We start from the raw sequence: 6,101 nt of genomic DNA on the forward strand, positions 1-6,101 counted from the left end.
GCCCCTACACACACTTAACAACAACTAAAACAAATCTTGTAGCTTATAATATTCCCCATATATATTAAATATATTGTATTTAATAGTTGTACCTGACCTTGAATATGTATGTATTATATCCACATGACTGTTGCATGGCAAGCAGTTTAACTGTCAGATGATGGCTGTTCAGGTTTTGTTCCATGAAATAATAGTGTTTATTGATGATTTGACTGCTCACAGAAGTAGCTTTATGAACAGGGCTATACTCTGCTCAGATTCATGTAGATGCTGTTTCACAGTTCAAATGGATAATGACCCAAAGAATACTGCAAAAGCAATAGAAGAGTTTTTTTAAGGCAAAGAAACTGAGTATTCTTCAGTGTCAAAACTGATCAGGAAGGCTGGCTCTGTGGTCGGCATGAAGCTGGACACTCTGGTGACAGTGACAGAGAAAAGGACATTAAAGAAACTGATGGACATTATGAACAATGCTGGGCATCCTCTGCACACGGCCATAAACAATCAGAAGAGTCTGTTCAGTGACAGGTTGCTTCTCCCCAAGACAAGAACTAACAGACTTAAAAACTCCTTTGTCCCACACGCCATCAGACTGTTTAACTCCTCTCTGGAGGGGAGAGGGAGGGGAAACAGGAGGACAAAGGAGGGGGGAACAACTAAGCTGTAGTGCCTCTTCACCTCACTGTACAATACCTTGTGCAATACTTTTTGTAAATAGTCAACAGTGCAATAGACTCAATACTTGAAATGTGCAATTCACTTGTATTTTTATTTTTTATTCCTATTTATTCTATTTATCCCCTTTGTATATTTTATTTATATTTGTCTCTGTATTTATATATGTGTGTGTGTGTGTGTGTATATATATATATATATATATATAACAATTCTGTAACTGTAACTTCGGTCGTTGCTGTGCTTTTTGGAAGTCGAATTTCCCAGAGGAACCCACCCGAGGGATTAATAAAGTTCTATCTTATCTCTTATTTTATCTTAAGTCAGTCACTTGGTCTCAACCCAACAGAGTTACAGTCACTGAATGGTAAATGGTAAATGGCCTGTATTTGTATAGCGCTTTTCTAGTCCCTAAGGACCCCAAAGTGCTTTACACAACCTGTCATCCACCCATTCACACACACATTCACACACTGAAGACAGAAGAGAAGCAGAGAGACCCTCAAATATGTCAAGGCCTGGCAGAGCATCACAAGGTAGGAAACACAGCATGTGATGATGTTTGATTGATTGATTTTTATTTAAGTATATATAAAAAACAATCACATTTAAAATTATGTTCGTTTGGCCAGTTGCATCTGAACCTCTGAAAACCTGGTTTCAAAAAGCAGATGTAATTCCTAAACTCTTAAAGCAATACTTTTGTTAGACCCTTGAATTAATGCTGAACATCTGCAATCTGCAATTGATTGTTTCATTTAAAATCCACTGTGGTGATGTGTAGATTCAACACTGCAAAAATTGTGTATTTGTCAAAAATCCTCATAGAGCTAAATTTACACTAAGCTCATTTTATAGTTCCATGGTTTTGCATTGTTTGCTTAAGTGCATATCATGCTAAAACGCTAAAGTACAGGAAGTGCCCCGCAACAAAAGTCAGTCAATCAGGAAACTGCAAAAGGCAATCACATATGGACTTTTTATTTTAAAAAATACCTGGACTTAAACTTCAATAACTTAACTTTGGGATTTGGCAAACAAACAAACAAACAAAAAAAAAACCTGCCAGATTATCTGAAATTGGCAAAAAGCATGTTTAAGTCAATGACATTTCTATTTTTTAATCACACATAAAGCATATGTCATTTTTATGTGCAGTTTTTTCATTACCTTTAATTTAGATGTAATTTTTTGGGAAGGTGTAGTTTATTTTACTTTGCTGTAAAATTTCCAATTTTTCATGATTTGTGTCTTTTTTTAAAACATCAGACGGAAACATGAAATTCTAAGCAGCTGCTCATGTATGTAACATACACACACACAAATATTCCGAAATCTAGACTTGTGTGAAACGATCAGACATGCAATGGCAGCAGGCAGCCATATGATGGCAGCTTTTATTCAGCAGACAGCGGTATTGTTTATGATCAGCTCTGGTAGTTATAACACACACACACACGCACAATAAATCAAGCCCTGTCAACAGGGTGCCAGCAATGTCTGCGATTGTGCACACAAATTGTGTTTGCTCCATGTGTGTGTTATTTGTGCTTGTGTGTTGTTTCTGTGCGGATGACAGAAGGGCCAGTCTCTTTGATAATATTCACCACCTACTTCACACTTCGCCTGCCTTCACCCCCATTCTTGATTAAAGAAGAAGACAAGCCTGTCGCACGTGTCCACTGAATATCCACACATGCAGGCTCTTACCCATGCACACGCACTTGACATGCACACTTGGGGGGAAGCGGGGGAGACAGATTGAGCTGTAGCTGATGTGAGAGCTCCACCAGGAATGCTTGGACTCGCATAAAGACGAAGCGAGAGGCATTAGAGGAGCTTGTCAAGCTCTTGCAGGAGCAATGAGGAGCGATGGAAGGAGGAGGGATATGTTGGTGGTAGTGGGAAGGGGAGGGGTGGGTGGGGGCTGGTTCCCATAGAAACTGTGCAGTCAGCACATCTGTACGTGTTGTGTGCTGTCCTCTCTCATTGGCATCCCGCGGCCTCTCGCCAACACAGCTGGACATGACAGCGCGCGCTCGCATGTAGAAGACACGCAAACACACGCAAACACACACATGCAGTCATGTACGACTGCTTGCCCTGACCTGATTGCCATAGCGACAGAGACCTCAGCCTGTGTGAGATGTTATCTTGGTAGCCCATGTGAAACAGTTCATATTTGTTTGAGTGTGAAACAGAGAGGGAGTGTGAGAAAGATAGACACCAGGCACACAAGTTGCTACAGGCATGGTGGGGTGGGGGGTGGTGTGGGAGCATGTCTTGCTCCCTCCGTTTCTTCACCAGCTTTTATCCTTCTTTTCTCTCCCTTTGCTCCCATCTCCCTCTGTCTCTCTCCCTCTGTCTCTCTCTCCCCGGAAGCATGAGGAGAATCAATATGTTTTCAATTTGCAGCAGAGCCTTCGTCCTCTGCATTCTAATCAGCCTCCGCTGGCCCTTTAACTTCCAGAGAGAGACAGAGGAAGAAGCAGAGAGAGGAAGAAGAAGAAGAAGCGGGTAAACGTGGACTTCAGCTAAAGATTTCTATATGCAGCTACGAAAAATCTGCGAAACATGTCTTTGCAGTTTCATTGCAGACCACACGAGGTGGACAAATCCAGGCTGTCTAAGGTGTGATTTCTCACTCTTGTCTTTCATCTCCCCTTAAACCTCTACAAATCCACTCAGCATTGTGGAATAATGAGGAACAATGTAACATTTACAACTTTATTCAGCATCGACCCAAAGTTGGTCAGTTGGTCAGTTAAACTGATATCAGTCATGTTGCTCAACCTTCATCACTGGCTGTCTTTGCATCTTTCTACTTAATGCAACTGCTGACATACCGGTAAGAATATCAATCCATCCATTTTCTTCAGCTGTTCCAATTAAGGGTCTCGTTTGCACCCATTGTGCATCGAAATAAAGAGGAAATCTATCAACAAAGGCCAAAACTCAAACCTCCATCCTTATAGCCATCCATCTTCTTATCCAGTTCAGGGTGGCTGGAACCTATTACAGCTGCCATAGGGTGAGAGGTGGGTACACCCTGGACAGGTCGCTAGTCTGTTGCAGGACTAACGCACAAAGACCTTCAACCATCTATGACCAATTTAGAATCAACAGTTAACCTAACCCCACTAATTGCATATCTTTGGACTGTGGGAGGAAGTCAGAGTACTCAGAGAGAGAACCCAGGAGACACAGGGAGAACATGCAAACTCCATACAGAAGGGCCAGATGGTGGAGTCAAACCCCAGGATCTTCTTCCTATGGGGTGACACAAAAATATGGCAATAATAAACTGTGTATTTTGATTTACACCATGTCTCGTCCATCATTTGTAATGGTTTGCATTCAGGCGCTCGCTACAGAAACAACACCACACATCTGAGATGTATTTGTCCCCACTGTATTTATTCCCGTCTTGTGTTGCATGTTTGCACTTGCTGTAAAGACAAAGCCGGCCAAAAACTGCGAATCATGGAAATGTAGTGTTTCCTAAACACTTCACAGTTGCACGTTGCTAATGATTGCCAGATACATATACCTCCATTAATAAGGAATTTTTAGCCTTGTGATTCTTTGATGTTTGTACTCGGTGCACATCTTAGTACTTTTGCTTAAGCCGTGTCTTAGATATTTTTCTAGCAAAGCTGCTGATTATTTGTGCTGATAAATCAGCGGGGACAGCTTTGTACCCAGCCAAGCTTTGGATGCGCTCCAGCTGCTAGTCACCTAACATTGTTCATGCAGAAAATGAATCGAAAATGAATTTCATGGAACCGAGGGAGCCCAAAATAACCCGCTATGCAACTTTAAAGGACGGGCTGTTTTCTTTCTTTCTTTTTAAATGCTCGCATTCCTGCACAATAACTGTGATTAAAGCGAAGGATGAACAGGTGACAGCGGATGAGGCACCGTAATCTCCGTGTAGGCTCGTGTTCTTGGACGAGCTAGCGTGCTGTTTTGTCAGTATCATCCACACTCTCGAGGACTCGCCAACACGCCACCACACCGCAAAAACAAACACACTCCAACAGGAAATCAGAAGTAAGAGTGGAAAATTAAGAAAGAGAAAGAGGGGCCAAAATGCTCTCTTTCTGTTCTCCTCTGCACCGTTAATGATGACTTCTGCAGAGAGAGAGCCACCCTGGGACCTTCCTCCTTCACCCAGGAGATGAGAGGAGAGAGAAGTTTCACCTCACTAACAGCAGGGTCTGCCGAGACAATACCTCAGAGGACTGAAGATCCACAGCAATTAGCCCGTCTCTCCCTTTTTTCCCTTCATCACGCCCATCCCTGCACTTATCTGATTATTCAAAAAGCACTCGTGGCTTAAGGATGGATGGCATACATGTTCTCCGGTGATTAGCTTTTTGACCCACAGCCCCGACTGCGGATGCGAGGCTTTTTATAGGTTATGAGTCACCCATCATCTGTAAAAATGTTGATTGCATAATTCAGCACTCCAGTTAAATTGCTAATTCATGCATGAAGATTTCAGGCACAAATAAACATGCGTGCAGTTTGTACACTGAGGGGAGAAAAAAAGTGTCTTCTCACGATTCCTTTATTTTTACTTCTGAGGACTGAGATCCCAGTTCATGAGAGCAAACCTGTGTTTGTATTTAACACCAACTCTCATATCCCTGCAGTTAGAAAACACTGATGAGATTAAAATATTAAATTCAGGCAAACTTTGGGGATCTGCAGCAGATTCCACACAGTTTTCGACCCATTTTAATTCAGCGTGCAGGACTTCCTGTGATCTTAATGATGGTTTAATGTGTGAATGTCTGAAAATGAAACAGAGTATGGTTTATTTAAATGATTGGACTCTGGATGTTTCCCCTGTAAATGATAACAATGATAATAATGTTATGCCCTTTTTACTCCCCAAAACACGAAGAAGAGGTCAAAAAGAAGAACAGATGGACAAACAGATGTGGATAAGAAACTTTCCTCTGCCTTTCTTTTTTCTTTGTCGCTGCTGCATGAAGCTCCTTACATCGGCTCTGGGGAGAAGTTCACCCAGGTTTTGTGTCATTTTATTTCCTTTCTCCTCTCTTCTTCGCTCTCTTCCTCCCTCCACATTGCTAATTCACCAGCCCACCGCCTCCCTCTGTCTGCCTGTGACTTTGCTCGTGGCGCTGGAACAGAGCAGAGGAGGAACTTTCAAAGTAGGCCAGGTTGCAGCAGGTAACGCAGAGTCATTCATGCAAACTGGAAGCTTGTGATGAGAACGAGAGGAACAGGACACCCTGGATCAGCCTTGGGCAACGAGAGGCAGAAGGGAAAGAGGTGAAGGGCAGGGGGAAAGAAAAGCAGGAGATGGGATAGTGGAAATCTTTGGGGACGTGGCCAAAAAGAAATGTATAAAATGTGTGTTAAAAAGGAGAAAAAAGTGCAATGAGAGATGGAAA

The sequence above is a fragment of the Mchenga conophoros genome, linkage group LG6 (genome assembly GCF_057382185.1).
Source record: "Mchenga conophoros isolate Kocher_MC1m ecotype Shallow Benthic linkage group LG6, M_conophoros_male_GT1.1, whole genome shotgun sequence".
Lineage (NCBI taxonomy): Eukaryota > Metazoa > Chordata > Actinopteri > Cichliformes > Cichlidae > Mchenga > Mchenga conophoros.